The sequence below is a fragment of the Pogona vitticeps genome, chromosome 4, assembly GCF_051106095.1.
Source record: "Pogona vitticeps strain Pit_001003342236 chromosome 4, PviZW2.1, whole genome shotgun sequence".
Taxonomy (NCBI): Eukaryota; Metazoa; Chordata; class Lepidosauria; order Squamata; family Agamidae; genus Pogona; species Pogona vitticeps.
Window position 1 is genome coordinate 205,693,534 of NC_135786.1, and position 25,165 is coordinate 205,718,698.

General features: G+C 41.3%; 1 long non-coding RNA gene across 1 annotated transcript; it reads left to right on the forward strand.

Moving 5' to 3' along the window:
- Positions 1–3,813: 3,813 nt before the first annotated feature.
- On the forward strand, positions 3,814–23,496 carry LOC144588957 (uncharacterized). The gene is made up of 2 exons (XR_013544739.1): positions 3,814–9,917; positions 18,815–23,496. It is a non-coding gene; the product is annotated as an uncharacterized LOC144588957 (long non-coding RNA).
- The last annotated feature ends 1,669 nt before the right edge of the window (positions 23,497–25,165 follow it).

Consider the following 25,165-nt stretch of genomic DNA (forward strand, 5'->3'; position numbering starts at 1 on the left):
CTCCATGATTTGGTCCATAGTTTAAAGAAGACATCCAAGCTGCTGAAACCTAATCCCAAAATAGAGCACCTTGGATATCTGTTTTAACATTCTTGCTAAAATCTAGAGTCACCCACCAATGTCAAAGATACCACACCATTTTGATAAGAACTGGGAACTCAATTATTACTATATAAGCCATTTTTAAAAGAATTACAACACTGGCTGCCAATATTTTGTTGATCTGATCTGAGGTTGAGATGTGGATTAATGATATACAAACCCAAAAGGAATGTGAGACTTCAATATTTATGGGGAACCCCTCTTCTATAAACCTGTCCAAGCACTGAAGTCTGATGAAGGATCTTTCTTTTGTGCCCAGTGCTTATTGTGATCGTTTGTGCTAAGATCCATGAGGGAGTCTTTTTCTTTGCATTGCCGTTACTGTGGAATGCTTTCTCCTCTGAGGCCTGACTGGTGCCAGCACTAACCTTATTTGGTAACAACATAAAATGTGGCTACTTGGTAGATCTGTAACTTAATGCTTGACATTAATTCATTTATTTACTACTAGTATAAACACAGAGAAACAATCAAGCCTTAAAAAGAGTATTGAAATTTTGCCTCACTATTTTTTTTTCATGCTGTTAGCAGCTGTCTAATGCTTTTTTTAAAAAAGTAAATAATATGTCCTTTTGGTTTATCGTCTACAATTTGGAGTATATTTTGTACATTCTGGCAAAGAGGAAGAGATTAAATGCTTTTCAGAGAAAAACATTTAAGAAACTGAAAGATGACTATCAAGATGAAGAGCTCATCTTCCTTGTGAGGATAAACGTAAAGAAGACCAACATCACAAAACAGCTTTTAAAAATGAAGTAAATCTGTTTTATCAGGAGTAAGCTTAAAAACAGATTTTCTCCCTGCCGGTAGATGTACTAAAAACACACACACTACCTTTAGAAGAAATTATCAGCAAGAGGGCTGATATGAAATAAACACAGTAATAAATACTTTAACAATTAAATTAAAATCATGGAAACTATTGATATAAACTTCTTTAGGTCAGAATCCTGTACTGTAGAAACTGAGGAGCAATAGGTTTCTGTTGGGGCCCTACTAGACTATGAAACCTACACCAATGCGACATCTCGTATATGAAAATATGTGAGAAAATGAGTGACATCAGAAAATGCTATCAAGGGAGACAATCCTTGAATATATTATATCACCTGAAGAAGTGTGCCACAACCTCTTGGCCCCACAGTCATAACAATTCTCCTGTTCCTGGCATTAGCAGGAATTTTCTGTGGTAATTAGGGATTATGACACCATGGTGGACTGCATCTGTTGACCACTCTCTGTCTGTGTGGCTTGTGGATGTTATCACAAGTGCGGCTACTGATTAGTGGTCTATAATGGTGTTTTCAACATTTTGTCACTTGAATACACCAATCTCATCTGATAGCAGGTTTGGACTTGATTGGCACTTGGGGGGAAGTCCACCAGGAAATAATAGAGAATTCAAAGTAGGGCTAAGAAAAAAATCATAAGTAGGGCTAAGAAAAATGCCTAAAATCCTGGAGGTCTGCTGCCAGTGAGAACTATAAATACTGGGCTAGATTAACCAATGATCTGACTCAGTAGAAGTCAACTTCTTATTTTCCTGCATTCCAGGGATGCTGGACATGCATCTGATCATTCTAATGTAATTTGCCAGGACATATTTTCATATGATTCTCTGTGCCCTTGCTCCTGTATTTATTTATTTATTTATTTATTTATTTGATTTCTAACCCGCCTATCTGGTCCGAAAGGACCACTCTAGGCGGCTAACAACCATAAAAATAATATAAGACAACGAAAATAGACAATTCTAAAAGAAGAAAGCACTGAAAAGAAGAAAGTACTGAACATGCACTGCATACAACAACCATTCTGTCAATGGAGTGGAAGTGTTATCTCCAATTCTAGTGTGATGTGCGGAGAGAATTGCTCGATTCAGGAAAGAAAGAAAGAAAGCAAAATCTTAAAAGCAAAAGCACCAATAGAATGCAACCTTGCTAGAATCAAGTGGAGATGCTGCTTTTTACCTTCTCCTATGGAAGGTGTTCAGTATAGACTGGGATAATTAAGTGACTTCCATCATTTAGAGATTAAGAAGAATGATATTAAATCAGATATAAAGTAACAAGGGAAAATTGTCTCATGACCCTTTTTCGGATACTAAGAAGCAAAATAGCATAGTCTGTTTGGTTGTCACTAGATGGATCCATTCAAGGGAACCCTTTTCTGGGTGCAGAAAATACTGGATGTGTACATTAATCTATGAAACAATTGTATTCCCAAACTTCACAATAGATTGGAATTCCAATAGGGTCAGAAAATGCCCCAGAACTTACTCAGTGCAAGCATTGTTTATTTGTTTCCAAATCCTGATGGTTGAGGTTTATGAGTCACTTTGTATTGTATCAATTGATTATGTTTTACCTGGATAGAGAAAACTGGTTTAACACTTTCCTCCTGAAATTCACATGCAGCCTATCTATGATGATGTTATCACTGAAAGCAGAGGGAAAAAAAAGAAATAAAAAAGTTTTTTTTAAAAAAATGAAAAAATAAAGCCAAATTCAAGAGGAAAGAGGTCCCAGATGAAAGTCTTGAAAATGTCTGCAAATGGAACAGTTGATTAGTAATGGCAAGTGATTATGAAAGATGGAATGTTTACAGCTTAGAAGCCAAAAAGAACATAATATGGGCAGAGTATTCTGTACAGCATGGAGCAGCTTCAAGCTGGATTTTCTTGACTCAAAATAATCTGAGTCAAGAATAATCATATTATGCAAGATGTATGCCAATAAAGGTTTATTATTATTATGCAAGGTTCAGGACTACAGGCAACAAAGTTATGCTACAGGATGGAAGGACTACACAACAAATGCTGCTCGTTAAAAGTGTGTGGTGCAGCCTTCTTTGACTTTTATCATCCTCGTTTTCTCACCTGTTGGATATTAATAGTACTATCATCTTGTGAAAAGACCTCAGATAAAGGACAAAGCACACATTTCACATGCAGAAGGTCCCGGTTCAGTCTGGGGCACTTCCAAATACAGAGGCTAGAAAGCAGTAAAAGGATTGTGCCTAAGTCCCTGAAGAGTATATATAACAATGCTAGATAGATGAGCACATGGAAAGATGACTTCTGGACTACAGCTTCCAGAATTCTCTGTCCAGCACAGCCCAAGAGACAAGTTATCCTGAATCTGAGATGGACATATACATTGACTAGGTATAAAATAGCTTCCCATGTTCCTTTTCCTCATGGGCTAACAGTGTCAGATTGATATAAGCCCAAGTGTTTTTCTTCACAGTTCTCATTATTCTTCTGTCAAACTAGTGCAGCTGAATATCTGCATTACTTTCTGTATACTAATACTAATACTAATACTAATACTAATACTAATACTAATACTAATACTAATACTAATACTAATACTAATAATAATAATAATAATAATAATAATAATAATAATAATAATAATAATAATAATAATAATAATAATAATAATAATAATAATAATAATTTATTGTCATTGTAAGTATATACACAGTATACCCATACAACGAAATTCACTAGCCTCAATTTCTATAGACACAAATATTGGCTGAAAACCAGTAGCTGAACCTATGGCACGTAAGGCCGATGATGTCATTAGCCGTAACTTTTTTTTAATAAGTTAAAAATATTAATTTCTCCCCTGAATGTCTTGAGGCTCCCCTGGTATTCCTTTCATTATGAGGAAGCCATTGAGGGCTGCCTAATGGGGAAAATCTTTAATTTACAAAAATCTCCCTCACCAAGATGACTTTACCAGATATGTATCACTCAGCTATGCACACAACAATTTTTAAAGGTATACGTGCAAACATGGTATTTTCAAACAGAAAGAATATTACATTTCTAGGGAAAAGGATCAAAACCCCAGAAATCCCACTTAATTCGATAAATTACGAAACCAGGAGAACTAGTCATAGAAAGAGATGCAAAGGAAGATGACGAAAGCTGTTGCACAGGAAGGGATGGTTGGTGCCCAACATGAGTTCAATTACCCTATCTTGGAGATCTCATCTCCCTACCATGGGCTGCATCCATGAACAAAGCCTTCACCCGGCCAACTCCCACCCAGTGATAAATTCTGAGCCACTTTTCTCATTCACTCAATGATTTTGCTAAGGCCAGGCCCACATATGGTTTTCTCCTCCTCACTTCCCTTAAGAAACCTACTGCTTAGAAGGAAGGGTGGTCTACCTATGACCTTTCCTTCTCATATTCTGCCATCCCCATCAGTGGAATAGGATGGAAAGCCACATCAGACTTCAGCAGTGGAACTTTGCAGCCGTCATGCTACTTTTCTGTTATTCTTTAGTGAGAGAAGTTAACACAAACCAATTTAAGTTCATTCTTAACTCAGAACCAATATAAGTTCCAACTCATTTTTAGCAGATATTTAGAGATGAGCATGAACCACCAGTTCAGCAGTTCGTGCCGGTTCATTTATCAGATGAACAGGTGTTTGGAGCATCAAAGCCTCACCTTGTCCAGCAGACGCCCACTCAGAGGCAGCACCTGGAAGAGGTGGGACAGGAAAGCCAGGATGCTGTCTCTGAGAGGATGCCTGTTGGAGGAGGCAGTGCCAAACACTTATTCAACCAAGAAACAAACTGGTATGAAGTACTGAACCAACAGTTTGTGTCCAACTCATACAGTTAATACATCAGTTTAAACAAAATTTGAACTGAGTTACCCTCCTCTTACTCAAAACAGCTAACTCAGTTGGCTAACTCAGTTTATTTCTATGGAAAATATCCATGGATAGCAGAGAATTTCAGCTTCAGACCTATTTTTCTACTGGTAAAGTAGGGGTAATAAAACTCAAAGTGGGTCTAGAGAGCTCCCTCTACTCCTGTTGAACAAATACCAGTTCATAGCATCTCAATATGAAGCAAAGAACTACACAGTGCTATTTAAAAAAAACACAGAGTCTATACAGCAAGACAATGGTTACAAATGGTTTCTGTTTAATTTGCAGAAATGAACACACATCTGTCTTGAAAAATGCACACAATCCTTCCTAGACTGTATTGAAGTGAGGACCAAAATTATCATGTTGTCTTATTTATATCGTATTAAACGTTAGGCCAAGAACCTGAGAAAAAAGTCTGAAAAATCCATAGAGAGAAACAGTTTGTCACAAAGCAAAATTAAGCAGTACAAATTGATAGGAAGCTGGGGAAACTATTTATGCTCACCACCAACAGAAATATGTTTTCTTGGCCTATCACACAGAGCAGAAAGTAAAAGAAAAACAATGATATTTCTAAACAATTAAGATTTCCTAGTTGCTTATTTGAGCCCAAGAATTGGCTGAAGGATGTGCTCCCATAAAAACTGCAGTTAACATTATCTGTAATGATACGCTTTGCAGATATCTCATCTAGAAAGTTCTAGAGTCACAGTCCATGACATTTTGCTGCCTGAAACAAAGTTCAAATGTCTTATCCTTTCTAGCTAGGACAAATACTTTAAAAAGTCCTCAACTCTATAAGAAGAGACCAATTCCTACTTTAATCTATCTGTCTTATCCCATCACAGTGCTGCCTGAAGCAAATACTTTTACAGCAGGGCCAATGCTGAAGATTTATCTAATCTTGTGGGGAGAAGTAATACGTGTAGGCATAAAAAAACTCATCTTGCATCTGATTTATATTTGAATTCTGGCTTCTGTTTGTATTTCCTGTCAGCTGTAGTTATTAGTATGTACAGTTAGCATCAGTTCTGTGAGACTGATTTATATTTCAGAAGACATATGTACTCTGTGTCCCTCTCTAAGACAACTTAGCCAAGAGAGGTCACATACACTTGAGAATCCAGGCTGTCTGGTTGCCGTTATCTAAACCCAGGAGTGCTTGAACTATCATTCCCAGAAAATGGTAATGGATTTGTCTTATTGCAAGATGAATCAAGAATTTCATACCACAAGGAGCAGTCCATACCACAAGGAGTAACCTAGACTGCATTGTGTGAGGAAATTCTGAATGAATATGCATCAGAAAGGCAGCCAGAGGAGATGCTGGCAACCCATTCTGAATGATTCTATCAAGGGCTGCTGCACATTAATACTGAAAGAATATAATGTTCCTTTCAACAGGGCTTTCTTCATCTTATGAGGAAGCAAGAAAGCAGTAACTATCACAGGAACCCATAGGAATTTTTCCCATGGTTAGAAGAATTCAAAGCTGCATAGCGATATATTTTGCACAAGTGGCATTTAAAAACACCAAACATTTTTCCTGTGTGGGTGCATGTGCCTCATTCTTAACATCACATCCAATGACATTTGGAAGGCTAAAAAATAGGGTCAGACTGTCCTCTTAGCAGAGAATATGGCATCATCCATAGCTGTTTGTGCCCACCAGCTCCCCAGCTCCGTCTGCGCTTCACTGTAATGGATTTTTCCAGGTACACTATCTGGCTGCAGACATCACAATATATGGCTGCAAGCTGTGTTGTAATGCAAGGCATCTGAGGGTGGTTTGGTCTTGATGGGCAGTTATAAGAACATCAAGTTCATAGATGTCTAGCTCTTAATTTGTTGATATGGACTGGTCTACCCATCTGTATTCTTCTTCTTTTACACAGATTGGATATGGGGACCGAATGAGGAGCAAGGACAAAAGGACAGGCTAATTGGTCACAAAGATACAAACAACCTGTTTATTGCTGCTCCTTTTACTAGTTTATACGAGAAGGCAACAGTTACTAAAGTTCTTATTTTTGTCCACTTAAGAAAATGCACAAAAGTCAGTCCTGAAATTGTGCAAAAGCTTTGGTAGACATTTTAAAAATCACTCTCTAGGAGTGGGGAAATTTTGTGGATGAAACAAATCACAGTTTACATTTTAACTATGGAGGATTTATACCACTGTTTCATGAGTTTTCTTTTTTCTCTCTCATCAAGACAGCCTGTCCCAGTTGAGAACGAGAGTGGCAGTGATCGTAGTTGTGTAAGTACTCCTCAAATTTATCTGTTCAGCCCCATCTTCAACAAAAATGCTGGAATATTTTGCTCCTTCTGGTCTAAATCCGCAAGGCAGCATTGATGTACCCTATGACTCTGGATATGTCAGGTGAACAGACTACTTGTTCATCCTGCTTTACCATTATGTGTAATCCCTTACACATTGAGCAAAATGTGTAGAGCTGTTCTGAAAATGCTCAAAAGATTTGTATAATGGTTCATCATACAAATGAGCCCTTAAATACTGGGGGCAGAGTAGATTTGCTGTTGTGTTCTGCACACAGCATGATCTCCAAAACAGCTGTTATTTGCATGCAGTGTTCTTACTGTGTGCAGAAGAGTATTTCTGGGTCAGGATAAAAGAATTTGCACGTTGGTCAAATAATTATAGCCAGTCTGGCCTGTTTTCCCAGGTTTTTGGCCAAGCAATTTTGTGCTGAATCTGGATGCAGTCTTTTGAAATCCATTAAGACAGATGAGCCAGGAAAATACCACCCACATTAGTCCTGCATTTTCTATTGTATATAACAAAGAAGGCAGAATTTCTCTTTAATATGTTTTTGTAGAGTTGATCATATTCAATGGATCCTGCCATAGGGATATTTTCAGAGAAAAAGAGTACCCTTGGAAAAAAAAGTCCAGCAGCCAAAATATGCACAGAATTTTTTTTCTTTCTTAGTGACACTGTGGCAATCATGGATTCATACTTACATCTTACATCCAATATAGGAAATGACCAAGCTGTCCTATCTCACATAGAAATTAGAGAGAAATAAAGCCATTCAGCACAAGGCAAGGATTGCTTAATTCAGTCTTGCCAATAAACGGGAAGTATAATGAATTGGAATTTCAACCACTGTACAGAGACTTGTCAGAAGCTGTCATATAGGAAGGTCATAGCCACCACTTTTCATTCTTCCAATTTCCCAAAAGGCTTGTCATGGGAGTCATACTTCACTGGTGCCCATTCACAAATGAAGTGACTCATGTGTTTGCAGATATATTCATCCCCTGTTTGGTGATAAGGAAAGTGAAAAGATCGCACTCCTCCTGCCCTCTCCTGTTTATCAGGTCATAAGTTCATGCAAGCCATTTTCATGGACATAAGGCATGAAATGTTCGTACAAGTTGAAGAGCTGCAGACGTCACTGCTTTAATAATCTGATTTGGTAACCATGAACTGAATTTGTCATATCTAAACAGGCCAAGCTTCCCACAACTAAAGCAGAATATTCAGTTGATGCAACTACAGTCGTGCCCCGCTTTACGATTACCCCGCATTACGACGAATCCACTTCACAACGACGTTTTTGCGATCGCTTTTGCGATTGTAAAACGATGGTCTAAATAGGGTTTTTTTGCTTTGCGATGATCGGTTCCCTGCTTCGGGAACTGATTCTTTGCAAAACGATGGTTTTTAATAGCTGGTTGGCGGTTTCAAAATGGCCACTGGGTAATTAAAATGGCTCCCCGCTGTGTTTAGGGATGAATTCCTCGCTATACAGGCCCCGAAAATGGCCACCGTATGGAGGATCTTTGCTGGACAGTGAGTTTTTAACCCATTGGAACACATTGAATGGTTTTAATGCGTTTCAATGGGCTTTTTAGTTTTGCTTTATGATGTTTTCGCTTAACAGCAATTTTCCTGGAACAGATTATTGCCGTTAAGCGAGGCACCACTGTACTTATATTCATATAATTTTCCGAAATATCATGGTTCCACCTTATTTTAGCTATATGCCACCATTCCAGCCCAAATGTAAGATGTCTGTCAAGGACCCGTTCAACATCTGCTATTCAAATCAAGATAAACATCTTGTTTCATACTGCAGTCTTCTTTATCCATTCCAGGAAGGCTATCAGGACTGTGTATTTCCTTTGGTCTGTGCTCAACTTTTCCCATTAATACCCTGGGGAAATATACTTTTTTCCCCAAAGAATAACACATTAATCTGCTGCTTGTAGTACAGGCACCCAGAGATACAAGACAATTTAATGGAGCCTTCCTCTACCTTATCAGACCTGAAAAAAGTTACTTTTTGGAGGGACTCCAACTTCCAGAATTCCCAAGTCTGCATGGACAGGCACCAGTATCCATCAATCAGTATTTATGAGTAGGCATGCTTGCTTAGGGAGATGGGGAATTATCGTCCAAAAAATTAACTTCCATGGTTTGAGCCTGATGCTCCTAGCATAAAAACTCCCAGAATTCAGACTGTTGACTATGGGGGCTTAGGATTATGGGGACTGCAGTTCAATACACCTGAGAAAGCACCAGATTGAGAGGATTGGTGTGTGGCTAGTTCTGTTATATTTTGTTTTTAACGTGGCCTAAGGAGATCTACATACCAGTCTCCTTTTACTCACAAACTTTTAATGGGTTGACTCTGGGAAATAACTGTATTTCTCATCTACCTCACAGGATTGAAATTAGCAAGATAAAACTGGGAAGACTTAAGTGTACCTCTACTTCAACTCCATCTGGAAGACCATTATAATATTGCTGCTACTGCTGCTGCCACTGCCACCAGTAGTGCTATTACTAATACACCATCTATACCAGCCCCACCATGATTGTCAGGAAAAGTCAACATGGGGTTTTACATGAGAGTGATGAAAGAGGCCAAGGAGAGGTGAGACTGATTCTGATTCTTTGGCATTTGTGGAACTGTTCATTGTTTCCCATCTGTTTTCTAGATGCTGCCATATGCTGTCACTTGTGGCCTGGGTGGGAAGAGCTTCTGCTTCAGTCTTCAGGATTTAAGAACGGGAAGTTTGAATCACCTTTCTTCAACATCAACATGTTTTCAGCTCTGATTACAGACTATTTTCTCATAGGGTCTGTTTTCTAGTCTTAGGGTAGGTTTTATTTTTTTTAATTGCTCATTTCTCTAAGTGTAGAACATGCTGGAATTCAATGGATTTTAAAAAAATTAAAAATTGTCATTGGACTTTAAGAAAAGTGTTAGGCCCTGGTTACATGAGAGAAATGTTTTCTAGTTATCACCAAGTTAGTTGGTTGCCTTTTTTTTTCTGGTCACACAATGCATAGTTAAGATTGAGACATTTTCCTGGCCAGCAGTGTAATTGTGGAACATTTCTCCATTGCCAGGAGGGTTGTGTTATTTCTTACCTTTGTTGTACTGATGCATTCCATATTGGGCTTGCCTGTGAGCACAACTTGCCCCGCTTCTTTTCAGAATTGAAGCCAGGAAGTAGAGATGGGGACAAATAAAAAAATGGCAATTCATTTCGATCTGTTATTCCTCAAGGTTAAGGGATCAACGAATATGAATATACAAATATTCTTTGACAAATTGACAGATCAATCTGTCGATTTGTCTGTACTTCAAATGGCTATAACACTGGCTCCTGATGACTTAGAGACACCAAATAGACAAGGAAGCTTCCTCAGATGCTTTTCTACAACCCCTGAAAGTTTGGTGAACATTGGACCATGGATCGCTGAGTTACATGATCACAAAGAGGACCCCCCCGGGAAAGCTCCCCCCAGGTACGTAGAGAATCCAGAATCACAACAGAACTTCCTATGTCTTTCCCCAACATGCCTATCAACTTTGGTGTAGATTGGATATTGGACCTCCAAGTTATTCACCCACAAATTGGATCCCCCAAGGAGAGTTTACCACCCCGCACAGAAGCCCATGGCATTGAGGGAGTTATATTTAGCCCCAGCAGAATGAGAGGTCCCTTTGGCAGAGGCATGCATGAGGCACTGAGTTTGTCTTCAGCTCAGCACAACATTATATTTGCCAGTGAAGTAGAGTTTGCCCTCAGGAGGACTGGAGGCAAGGAGGTATTTGGCAGCACAGCAGGCTTTTTGGCTCTGTTGGGCACAGAGGAAGCTGGCAGAAAGAAAGCAGGCTCTTTTGGCTCCATCGGGCACTGAGGGAAAAGGCAGCAAGAAAGCAAGAGGTACACAGAGGTAGTTGGCAGCAGCAAAGTATCATGTTTTACCCCATCGGGGCACTGAGGCAAAAGGCAGCAGAACAGACTCTGGTCTTCTTCAGCAACATCAGATTTGTCTGCAAAGGAAAGGTTTTTGCCCCCAGGAGGCAAGTGAGGTTGCTTGCAACTTCCAAGAGCAACAGCAGCACCACTGGATGAACAGGGTCGGTGCTACTAACAGTGATTAATCCATGGGGCCACAGGGCTGTTGGAAACAGATCAGCTCTGCAGTTTGAAGCTGGGCGATGGGGCGACAAAGATGCTCATTTAGAACTAGAAAGCAGGAATGAGTTCTACAAAAATTGACCAGCTGGGCTGACGTGACCCAGCAGGCAGGCAGGCAGGCTGGACTTAGTTGGAACTTGGCCCAAAGAGGCGACTGGAATTGGCAGCTGGACTTCTGACTGAGGGGCAGGTTTACAGGCCAGTAGGCAAGTAGGCATGTCTTTTTTTTCCAGGAGGACTGGAGAGTGGGTAGGTGAACAGGCGAGCAGGCAGAGAGGTGGACACAGGCAGGCAATGTGTTAAGGGAGAGACTGTCATTGGAACCCTACCTCTTTGGGTTCAGTGAGTGGAAGCCCAATAAGGGAAGGTTCACCTTAATCAAAGACAGTCTCTCCACAGAAACAGGATCCTAACACAAGCGGCATGGTCGGAGGATGTCTACAAGATGAGAAAACACACGCTCACTCTGGACGCTGGGGGGGGGGGATGGAAAGATGGTCCATGGCCACATTGAACAACTCTGGCCATATGACTAGTTTCCTAGCCCAGTAATGGAGGGGATTTGACTGGTGGGGCTGAGGGAGCTCAGGCAGATATTCCCTAACCATTATCTCTGTTGAATCCTCCTTAGCCGGCTGTCTTTCCTCTGAGGTAAGTGCCAAGGTCACCACAGAGCTCCAGTAATGGATGCCCATGGTTTCCACGAAGGGTTTGAGTACTTCCATCATCTGGGAGAGGGCCAGCCAATCTGTGGCACTGATGCCCACCTCTCTCCCCCTGGGCAGAATGGGCATGGAGGACATGATGTCCTCCAAAACAGCCTTCTGGTCTACCAAGCAGGACACCATGGTGTAGGTGGAGTTCCACCTGATGGGCAGGTCTGTCAGGAGAACATGAGTCTCCTGAACTAACTCCTCCTGCCTCTTACGCAGCCGGCGGGCAGCTTTCAGGCTGTCAGAGAAGTGGCCCACCAGTTGGTGGCATTGCTCCAGGAGCGCCTGTGTCTCCTGGGTGCCTGCGTCCCACTTGGGCTTGACGTGGCAGCCCAAGCTGAGGACATCACGCACCACAAGGTGTAATTTGTGCACCATGCGTACAATGCCCTCAAAGCCCACCACATGCTGCCAACATGTTCCGTCCAGCATCTGTGACCATGTGGCCATGGATCACCTCCCCCTCCGGTGCCCACTCCTGCAGCATGGACTGGAACTCATCAGCGATGTTCCTCCCCATCGCCTGAGCTTCCATGTGCCACACCTCCAGCAGAACAGACCTGTAGCCTGGGGGCAGGGCAAGGGCCTTCCCCTGCAGCTCTGTCGCTGATACCCTGCCAGTACTCAAGTCCTCTGGCTTCCACCAGTGGGCTGTGAGCAAGAGGTAGCTGTGCTGACATCTGCTCCACAGGTCTGCTGTGAAGCACACCTTGCGCACCTGTAGCCATGAAAAATGGTCACGGACCACTTCCCTCACAGAGTCATAGAGCAAGGGCAGCACTCTAGAACTGAGAGTTCTCCACGAGGGGAGGTCGTACCAGGGGACAAAAAAATGCAGCAACCGGCAGAAGGCTTGGGGTTCCACAATGGACAGTGGAAGTCTGAGTAGGGCGATCATCTTGGTCACAAGATGAACGTCCACCTACCAGCCCCAGAAACCCCTGTGGGTGCCCTTTTGAAAGGAGGCACCTCTTCCTGCCTCCCTTCTGCCTCCCCTGGAGCTGCTCTTTTCCCTCTCCCAGATGGTGTGGATGAAGTGCCTTCCCTGGACAGGAGCCTAGGGTGGTGCCTCTCCAGATGTTGGTGGTGGAGGACAGATGCCTGGGGTCTGACCCTCTCGGGACAACCCCAAGGCAGATATTGCAGCATGCCAGCTGTGGGTCATCGCTGAGTGCTGTGAAATGATCCCACATGGCCCCTCTGCCATGTTTGCCCAAACAAGGTCCCACTGCCTGCCCCTGACTGCTGGCCTGGGAAGAACTCTGTGTCCCAGGGGTGCTGCTGGTCTGGGAGGAGGGAACAGATGACTCTGGGGATGGGGGGGGGTCTCTGCCATTACTGATTCCAAATCAGACTGGAGATCTTCAAAAACCAGTAACTCCTCAGATTCCTCTAGAAAGAGGAGCGGCAGTTCTTTTGACATCTCTGGAAGCTTTGGTTCCATGCCTGCCTGCAAGGCAGGGATAATGGCACTGGTTATCATAGACATGGTTGTGCATGTGGTGGTCGTGATGACGGTGCTGCTACCTAGCCTGCGTAGCTTCACAGCCTTCTTCCCCTTGGACTGCCCCTGAAGAAATACCTTCATTTTCTACTGCCTGCCTAACAAACCAACTAAACAAATAAAGCAATGGAGATCAAGGAAGGAAACTAATAAAGGATCAGGAAGTGTGTGCAAATTTTATTTTTAGAACAATGGTGGTGTAATTCTTTTACTAAAATGTGACCTGCCTGCCTAAACAACCCCCCTCCTCAGTATAATGTAATTAGGAAAATTTTTCCCCCAACCCACTGTGGCAAAGAAGCCAAAAAAGTCCAAAAAGAAAAGCCATGCCAGCTAAGTCTCAGTCAGACACACACACCCAAATAAGTTTTTGAAGGAAAAGGAATGATGTATCCAGCCACCCACCAAATTCCCTGAGTGACACAAGCCTCTCTAAAATGAACTTTTGAAAACTGAATAATCCTCCCGCCTAGACACTCACACGCACACACAACCAAGTTGGGGAAAGGAAAAAAAAATGATTCTTCTAAAATAAACTTTTGAAAACTGAATATAAAGGAAAAGAGATTCCACAGTCACATGACAACAGCCCCCCCCCACCGGATACATGTGTGATACACACATACACACAAGTCTCCAGGAAAAAAAGAGGTATGATTGATTTGAATTTGAAATAAAATTAAGCCCTTCTGAGGAAGTAGCCTAAGCTACCTGAAATCTCTACCCAAATTCCCAGTAAAGTTGTTGATGATTGATGAATGATGATGAAAAAGAAAAATATAAGTCTTTGCTTTGCTGCCGCAAAAGCAAAACCGCAAGAGCACCAGCAAGCCAGCGAGCAGCAACTGTTCTCACTCCGGGGAGCACGAACAGAAGTGGGGAACAGCCGGACGGGAAAAGCTTATATGAAGCATGTGTAAAAATAGATACACCTTTCAGCAGCACTATTGGCAACTGGATATGCCAATCCAGGATCTCTGTCCTGATTGGCCAGAGCTTTGAATTGGCACCAGCAAGCTCAGAGAGGCCCGCAAAAGGGGTAATGAATATATACGAATATGAACAGATCAATGAATAAAACTGGGGAAATATTCATCAAGCCATATTCATCCCGATTTAAATTTTTACAAATACGGATCGATGAATATATGACGAATTGGCTATATTCGTCAGAAAAACTGATCCGTTTTTATATTTGTCCCCATCTCTTTCAGGAAGGTGGCCGCCATTACTGCATATGCACATGCACATGCACACATTTACATGATCCCACATGGCCCCACCCAGCAATACATTGGTAAAAGTATGTCACTGGGGGGCACCATCATTACATTACTGGCAAGTAATAATTTTTTTTTATTCTATGGGAAAATAGATTGAACCATTGGTATCTCAATGGCACTGGAGTGGTGATCGCTAGTACTGCTGCACGGATATCCCATGTCCACTGTACGCAGTGCATTTCTGCAGGAACAGCCAGTGCGACAGAAGACACTTTCCTAAACAGAAACCACTTCCTGATCAATGTCCCCTTTAATTTTCAGCCTGGCTGGGTGAGATTCAACCTTTCGTGTGCAAATCTGCCCCACCGCACATGCACGTCTGCCCATCCCATGTGGGGTTCCATTGGAACCGGAACAGAAGGGGCTGGAAAAGATCACTGTGGGTGCATGGATGAGGAGGAAAGCTGTGCGGAGAGGGGCCTTGTTCCTGATATATCAATGTATCAATAAATATTAATTTTATATAATAATATTTACTATTATATAATATTTAATAATATAATATTAAAGATGATGATGATGATGATGATGATGATGATGATGATGATGATGATGATGATGATGATGATGATGATGATGATGATGATGATGATGATGCAAGGGGTTAAATTGCCTCTTCAAGCAAGAGAGAAAATAAATTGGTACCATGGTGTAGCTGGCCATAGTGATTCAAATAGGAGGAAATAAATTGGCATCACCAAAAGTTCTTGGGACATTTGTCCTGGGATATAAATTACATGACCATGATTCAGTACAGAAGAAGTATAGAAAGAATTGGAATAACTAGAAAACAGTTCCCTCGTGTGACCAGGGCCTTAGTCAAAGAATTCTGTTGCAGTGTTCCTATACATAAGGGACTTCCTAACTGCCTCAGGTCATTTTCTCTCTGCCTCTCTCTTTCATACACACATCCTCTCTTGTCAGTTACTCTGTTCAAATAGAACCCCCCCCCTCCACTTGCAAACAAAATCTGGCAATCATTGACTACCTGAGCATAAAAGCAAATCATATTTAACAAGCCCTCCTAGAATAGATGTTTCATAGAGATTTTGCAGCAGCTACTCTAGCCAGTCTCCGAGGCCTCTAAATAAAAATATCCAAAATCTGTGAGAATTCCATATGAACATGTATCTACACTTATTTATTTGTCTTTTGCAATGGATCTAAATTCTGTAGCCTGAGAAGGGACTTTTGAAATTTTATTTGCTTAATCTGTGTCTGTATGCCTCACTAAGTAGAGCTACTTCTTCTCCCTAACTGCTAGGTAATACTATTCAGTCAGATCCTGACATTACCATCTGCTCATGATAATTTGGCGGTAGTTGGGCTTCTTCCCTCAGAGGTTCAAGCTCTGCAATGTCCTACTTTATGAAGGATCCTGCTCAAAAGCTTGCTTGTGTTTAACATTTTAGTGGCCCAATTAAGAAGTATCCATCCTTGTTTCTGACATTTGTGAATTATATAGCCCTTCTAATAGATTGAAACAAAAGTTTATGTACTCTGCCTGATTTTGGGTGGTGGTGGGGAGAAAATGTTTCAGTTCACTGACTTTGGAAAATGCATTTCTATATCTATGAACCAAAAGAAGAAAAATATAATTCATCTACAGCAGGGGTCTCAAACATGTAGCCCGGGGGCCATTTGTGGCCCACCAGATGATAGTTTGTGGCCCCCGCCTGGCCCCCCAAAGCGCCCACACGTCCTCTGTGATCAAGAGGCAAAAAAACCCTAGCCTCGCTCGCTGGCTCTCTCCAAAGACAGCGCCTCTTGCACACTCCACCCAGAACTGCAGCCAGCCAGCCAGCCCACCTGTCTGCTGGCTGGCAGGCTGCAGTTCTGGATGGAGGGTGCAAGAGGCCCTGTCTTGGGGGAGAGCCGGCAAGCGAGGCGTGCTGCCAGCCCCTTTCCCCAAGCACCTGAGCCGCTGCCGCTGCCGCGCAATGCCTGAGAGCAGAGCTTGCTCCCACCCTGGCCTCAAAGAGTGCCTCCAACAGTGCTGCCAACAGCAGCTGCTGCCACCAGCTCTTCCAGGGAAGCGGCTCTCTGGCTCTCTTTCTCTCTTGGCACCCTGAGCACAGCACAGCCAGCGGCCACCTCAGCGCCCGGCGGTGCTTCCTCCTCCTCCTCCTCCTCTTCATCCTGCTTCAGCCACCTCAGCTCTGGAGGCTGCCTGGGCTCGCTTCGCAAAGTTTACTCCCCTGTCGTGGTGGAGGTAGCTGCTGCTGCTGAGTGTGCCTTTTTTGAGGGGGGCCTTCAGAGGAAGGTTGCCGGACCTCCGTGTTTGTGTGTGTTTGTGTGTGTGTGTGTGCATACGCATCTGTGGGGGCCCCCACCCCATTCTGTTTAATTTAACAGACTACTTTTCACTGTCATCAGAATTAAATAATTCAACCCACAGAACAATTCTGGAATAGTATTCTAGATTTCAGAGGAATTTGATTCACCACAATTCTGGAAAAAAAAGGTTAGCTGCATTCAGAAACACTGCATAGAGCCAGTCCCCCCCCCCCAAAAAAAACAACCCCTTCTGAATGCAATGAAGCAGTGCTACATTGCACACTTACTTGAATGTAAATGCCATGCAACTCAGTTGGACTTAAATTCTGAGTGAAGAACAAATGCTGATGCCGATGTACAGGGGTGAAGAATCCTTTTGAAGGGACACTATATCATATGCCATTAGACCTAAGTAGCGACATAAAAATCATCAATCCTACTTTTCCCTTATTGTCATTGTTATGTGCTGCCAAGTGTCCTCTAGCTTATACATAGCAATCTTAGAGATGTCCCGTCCTCAATAACCCTGCTCAGTTCTTGCAAAATCAAGGCTGGGGCTGTTGGGAAATTTAAGCAACCTAGCATGCAAAGCCCATTCTAACATGGGGTGTTATAGTGGGAGGGGTGTGTTTGAGAGCCCCTCTCCCCTGGAACTGTCACAAGACTCTTTGTTGTTCTACCTATTTCCCCCTTTTTCAAGTAACACAGTTGCTCCATGGAGAGAATAGCTCTTTGTTTTGCCACAGATAAAATAGGGCACAAGAAACCAGTGTGCAATAGATAACATGGACAGTTTTATGTCATTTTACCAAACAAGGCTACAAGTTTATCTTCACACTCTTCTGCTTGGTAAAAGCAGTCTGTAATATTTAAAAATGTCCATTTTCCAGAAAGCTGATTTGCACAAAGTCAGGGATTTTTCTCATATTTTCAGATCTAGCATGAAGTGTCTTGTGTATTCATCATTATATAGCTCACTAATTGTTAGCAATATAATTGAGCTCATTTCTTGTAAGATTTGCTTATTTGAAAGTGAACTAGATACTACCGAGCAATTGTCACTAAAAATGTTGCCAGAAGTCAGTATGTAAAACTGTAGATCAGGGGTCTCAAACTCAATTTACTTGGAGGCTGCTAGAGGCTGAATCTGGGTGAGGCTGGGCCGCATCAGATTTTCCGCCAAGCGGAGCAAGAGCCCGAGGTAGCCGCCCAGGAGTTTCCTTAGCCTGGCTGGGGCTCTGAGGAGGAAGAGGAGGAGGAGGAGGAGGGGCGCCAGCCACGACCCCCTCCGTCTCCTTCTTCACTTCCACCACCACCAGCAGGATGAAGAAGCGGAGGAGGGAGCACTAGTGACCGCCTAGCCAGGGGGGAGGGCACAACATAAAAATTTTTTTAAACCGTCATAGAATTCACCTTGCTGATACATAAGTTCTCACAGGATTTTTATGTCACTTTCTAAGGACAACAAATAATTTTTAAATGGAAAAAAACAGATCAAATCATGTCTGTGATCCATTTGTTTGAGTGGTCTTTACAAATGCTGGAAATCCAAGTCATTAAAATGACAAAAAGCAAATCCAGTACCATGCCGCTGTTAGTAAGAAGTAGATAATTCAGAATGACTAAATCTGGAGAAAAGCAGAGAAACACACGTACAGACATAATAGCTGCACCTCCACCTCTGTCCTAAAGCACAGTAGTGAGGTAACTTTTCAACTTCTGGTAGAGCAGTTCTTTAATCTTATTTGTGACATCCAGTGAACTGACACTAGTTTATTCATACAGGTTTGCCAAGCCAATAGAGATACAGACCTATGATTTCCAGCTACTTCAATGGATCCTCAAGGGAGAAACTGCTTTGTAACAACCACCCACTATTTTTCCTTGTTTCAGCAGAGAAACTGAATTCCAGAAGGTTTGAACATGTTTGATTATTTTCCTCAGCTCTTTATTCTGCTACCTTCAGAGAAACTGACCTACTCATATGAAATCGTTAAGTCAGAGACTGTTCCCACAGCTTTGGATTCTATCCAATTCTGAGAGACCAGGCCTTTTAGCTTGTCCAGACTTCACTCATTAGAAATCTTCCTGGTCTCGTTCAAGCATGTATTTTTAATGCTTTGCTCAAAATCGAAACATATATTTGGAAGTGATAATGATTCCATTTTTATATATGTTAATACAGCATAAGTCTATTGATGCAGTAAAGATGCAATGTTAGAAATGCATAGAAACACATCTGAGGGCTTTGACCCATCATGTCCAACATCCGTTACTGCTAGGCAGATATTTCTATATCTTTCCAGGGATAGGGAATGGTAAAAATAGACTTGTCATTTTGCTTTTCATTATTTCCTACAATTTAGGTAAGTCCCGAGAGAGAACAAGAAAGTAAATCTTGGGGAAAGCATGGTGGAATGGTGGTAATTAATTATCACTCTTCCTTCACCATCAAAAAAGAATAGCCACGGTTTGATAGACTTTGTTTTAAATTATGGGCTTTAAATATGTTGCATATATGTGGGACTGAGAGAAATATTTTGTCATAATTACAGTTTACATAGTTATTGTTTACACTATTCAGAAACAGGGCAGTGTCTTGAAAATTATGGGGCTTTCATATAAACCAGGTTAAAAGCCATTCAGTGGAGGGCCTTTAGAGAGAAAACATCAGAAGTGGACTTAGATTCAGACACTATTGGCATCACTGAGGTAACAAAAACAATTTTTAAAAAGTAGATATTTTACTAGTTATTTTTCTGCATTAAGAAAAAGCAGCAGAAGACCAAGTCAACACACATATGAGAACATCAGTGCATCTTGAACCACAGGAATGGTTCAGGAAAAAAAGAATAAAAAGAATTATGCAAAATATAGGCATCAAAAAAGCTCTCTCTGTGCTGTGGTACTTCACGTTAAGTATTCATGCAACAAAGCTCACAGTAAAAAAGGAAAGTTATTGTTTCTTCTTACTAACTTTGAAATACTGTATTCCCATGTGTTGGGATCAAAAGAATATCCTGTGTAATCTTTTACTATTGTGGAAATATGTGATTTGAATACCGGTGTAGCAGGGTTATAAAAGGATTTGGGAACATGTGCAGGAAGATAGAATGAGAGAGGAAAATACCCCTAAAATATCACACAGACAAATTGCAGGGTTTTTTGTTGTATGGAATTACTATCTTTCTTTGTCTAAAGGAATGATAGGCGCAACTCTTGATAGTGACTGATCATGAAAAGAAACCCCAGGAGCATCGACACACTATAAAAAGATCTAGAAGGAAGTCATTATGCTGTTGAGGGAATAAGAAATTTAAGTCGGAGAGTTGTGAAATGTTCTCATTATAGGTCATCTCAGTAATTATCTGACATCTACAGATGGAGTCACTTCTTAATCAAAAGAATGAATCATTACTGATATTGAATCAGTCCAAGATGTTTGAAATAATGAGTCCAGTAATTCAAGTATAAATTTAGAGATAATTCCAGCAACTTCTCTGCTAAAGTTTCAGACTAATAATGAAATATCTTATTATATTTCAGGGTAATGATAAGAAAATGGCCATGTGAGTGTGAACCAAATTGCCCCAGCCTAATCTGCATGTTAAGACCTAGATTTAGAAAAGGTCACTAATGTTTACTATACCACTGACAGTAGCTTAATTACTGTCTACTGTAACACCGAGCTGTTTTCTCTGGAGTATGCTAAAATTACCCAGCAAAGAACCATATCTAAGGATCAGGAAGTGTTTACTTCTTCTTTTCTAAGATCTTTAAATTCACTTTCTTATGATGTAACTTCAGGAGTTACTTTAGACAAGTTTGTAGCACATAATAAACTAGAACATTAATTATATATGCAATATTTAATACCCATCCATGGACAATATGGTGGAAATAAATTATATATATATTAAACATAATCTGTAAAAGGATATTGAAAGACATCTAAAATGTATTCAGGAAGGCTCTCAAAAATACAGCGTGCAAAAGGTCAATGAACTCTACCCAGCCACAAGGACCGGGGATCACTACACACAAAAGACCAGCTAATCAAGCAAAGTGACAGATAATCTCTCCTCTTTATCACAACAATACACCCACAACAACATACTCATCTCCAGAAAAGGACAAAAGCCTATCTCACAGCCATAAATACTCCACTCCCAAGCCAACTACACCAGAGCACAGAGTGCTGTCCTCTGAAGATGCCGGCCACAGAGACTGGCGAAACGTTAGGAAGAAAAAACTTCGGAACACAGCCAAAGAGCCCAAAAAACCCACAACAAACATCTAAAATGTGTTGGTGAAAAAATTATGAACATATGTATCTGCCTTCCATTGAACCAGACCACTGGTCCATTTATACCTGTATTCCTTGCTGTGAGCAATGGAAGGTCTCTGGTGCTCTTAGGTAGAGAGGCTGTTCCTGACAATAGTTGTGGTCTTGTAAGGTGGTGACTTTCTGTTTGCAAAACACTAAGCACTGCACCCACTTTGTAGACTATTCCTTGTGTTAGATTTTATTTAAGTGTTAATAACAAGACTGTTCTCCAACAGGCTTCTTTATTATTTATTTAAGACTATGCATGAAATGAATTTAAGCACTTTGGGTCCCAGAGAGTCCCAAGGTCAAAAAGCACAAGCATACACAAACAAACTGATTAGATACTTTCTCTCTCCCTGATATGTGATTAATACTTCTCACTTCTAAATTACATCTTGCAGCTTCTCATTCACATCACAGTCATCAGACCTCTGCTCCTAGTTCCTCTTTTCTATCCTCGATAAGCTCATTGTCAGGCTTGCTTAACCTTTACTGGAAAAACCACAAAGTTGTTAGCATAAAGGTCATTTCTAAGCAGGTTAACATAATAACTATTAATATCAGGCCAGGCATACTTTTTGCTTATTGATAATTGTATGACTAATTAAATATTGTTCCCACACTAATAAGATGGAATAAATAGAAATATGAAGAGTTTCCCATTCTCCAATATTTCAGGGCCAGAAACTAAAGCCAGAGGAAAATTCCTATACTGTGAACGAGGCGGGGTCTCTCTGATGTCACAGGAAGTGTTTAGTTGAATGACAGCAACAGAATAAAATAATATGTTTGTGCACCAAAAAAAAGTTTTTAAAAAAGTTGTCTCCTTTCCTGAAGAAATGGGGGAACATAACAGTTATCTTTCAGCAAGCACTATGAAGCTGACAATCCTGTTGTGCTCACCTACACGGAAGACTTTAAGTACTAGGTGATCACTTGTTTATCCAAGGTCAAGGCTTTGAATACTCAAAAGTCCAGGTTTAATGGTTTTAAATGGCAAAACTTACATGCTTTAATGGTTTTAAATAGCAAAACTTCCATGCTTGTATTAAAGTGATAATCTATTCAACAGTTAACCGACTTCAGTTTAATTTATTGTGTTTTGGGCTGCACTTTTTAAAAAATGTATGCTGTAAACCACCTAGCGTCTCCATAACCTGAAGTAATGGTTTCAAATTATAGAAAAGAGACTTTGACTAAACACTAGGAAGAGCAGGAAGAGCTGCTCAGCAATGGAAACTACTACCTTATGTTGAAAATTTTTGTATTTCTGCATTTTTTTTATTTATGTTAAAATTCCCTTTTGCTAGTAGCAGAGGTAAAGAGAGCCACAGAGCAGAATAGCTACAGGTTCCCCAGAGTCTACCCCTTTCTCATTAACTGACTCTTAAAAATTGAAATAACTCACTCTGAGGCATTTGTAGGGGAAGCAATAAAAACTTTTCTTTAGTTACAGTTGCTTAAAATATAGACTTGTGTATGGTGCTAGCTTTACTGCACTCATACTGACAACCAGCTGAGCAAATTAACAGCAAACAACTGACTCCTACAGTCTAGAGAGGGGAGAGGGAAAAGACATTCAGCAGAAAGGTGGGGCTCTCTTTGAATTCAGATGCTGAAAAGAACAAATGAAGTGCTGGATAGATAATCACCCCAGCCCAGAAAATGTCAAACAAATACTCGAGCCACTGCTGAGCCAAAGCTTCAGCAGCGTGGCTCATCTTTGACTCCCTCCCTGGATAACACGAGACCCTCTGTCTCATAAGTTGGACGAGAGGGGGGAACGTTAAGCTGTTTAAGGGATGTTCCCCCCTCTCCCTGCCCTCTTCCTTTATTGGCATCAGCGAAGACTAGAGCTCCGCTGCTTGGATCTTTACTTGCTGCATCATTTACGAGGCCTACAAGGAACAACACTCTGGAGGCTGGGAGAGTAGCATTGGCTCCCTCCTGCAATTTGATACCTATTTTGTTTGATTGGCATTCCTTTGTTTAATTTTGCTTAATTTGTTAAAAGATTGATTTATTTATTTTGAATATTTACTGTTGCTGGGGATTGAGTAGTTGCAAGGAGGGGGGCATGACTGCATGGCTTGCGCAGATCGTGCTTCAGCACAAGTGGAGTTAGGAATACGTTTTTGCTCCAGAAACAAACAAACAAACAAATAGAAAAGAAAAGAGATTGGAAAGGGAAATGGACTAGGGGGATCAGAGGGTCCGGTAAAGAACCGAGGTAATTGTTTAGCCAGCCCGTGAACTTACAGTTGGCAAGGTCTGGCTAAATTCAGGGCAACAGAGGTGCGGTCCGGCTTCTTAGGGCTCCAGCTGTTTGTGGTGTACACTGGGGCTGCTTGGCGCCTTGGCCGCTAGAAATCTGATCTCTTCTCCACCACACCATTCTTCCCTTCCCAATGGTCAGCATTTGGAGGAGATTGTTGGCAATTCACTCAAATAGCGCCATCTGTTGGGTCACATAGCGAGGCGCCAAAGAGAAATTCACATTAACATTTTCAACGGCCTTGATAAATTAGGGATTGTATTTTAAAAAGGACATTTTTAATCTTTTATACCATAAAATATATACACTAAATAATAATAATAATAATAATAATAATAATAATAATAATAATAATAATAATAATAATAATAATAATAATAATAATAATAATAATAATAATAATAATAATAATAAACTTCGTAGTTTGCGTGAATCATTACTTTTAGGTGAGGACAGCAACCTCTATTTGATAGATTCATAGATTGCATTAGTAATTAATTAATTAATTAATTAATTAATTGTAATTATTTAAATTGATACTTGAGGTAGGAATTGCTTAATACAAATTAATTAAGTGCATTAATTCATTTAATAGCATTGATTTGGCTTAATAATTTAATTACCAAAAATTACTTATGGAATCCATTGAAAGTGTAGTTTGGTTAGACGCGTAGTGCTCGTTTACTGGTTTGTGTGCTAGATCCATAATGGCATCACACAAAGGTCAGGGTAACAAAAAAGGAAAACAACCAGCCAGTAAAAGGCCAGTTCCACAAGTGTCTCCACCTCAGTCTTCATCAGACGAGGAATCCAGGCCTGTATGGCAGCAGCACCAGAAGAAAAAATCTGCTCTTGAGGCTGAACAGCTGGCAAGGCAGACCCCACAGACTTGCGAGGCTCAGACACAACATTCAGCTAGGGAGGCCAAAAGCCATCATAGGGCCAAACTCAAAGCTATAGCCGATGACCTAATGTCCAGATTTGCTATTCTTGAAGCGGAGCAACAGCCAGACGGGACATCCAGATGTGATGCAAATGGGGCAACTGCAACTCCTCGGTCACGCGGCAGAGACAGGGTGTAGGTGATCATGGAACAAAGGAAGGCTAATTGCCTTAGAACAAAGGAGTCGACAGCACAGATGTCCAGACCAGTGGATCCTAGCAGCAATGCCCTGAGAGCTCTTTTATTTACTTAGCATGATTTACACAGTATTCTGTGAGCCAATCCTAGTTAATCGTAACTAGGATTGGCTCTACTTCTAAGTGAAAGGGCAGAATAAGGAGTTACCCCACCTGCTGGCAGCTGCTGCTTCCTGCCAGGAGTATATGCACTTTACTGGAACAGAATGCAGCTACAACCTTTAAGCAGAATTTTCCAACACAGGGATAGAAGGTCATCAACCCTGGCAGCATCCGTGTCAGCAGCTATGGTTTATGACAGGCAGGACACTGGTGATGAGGCCAGCCCTGAACGGCTTTATGGCAGGGAAAGGGTAAGCATGGCAGCACCTTCATCAGGTGAGTCAGCCGC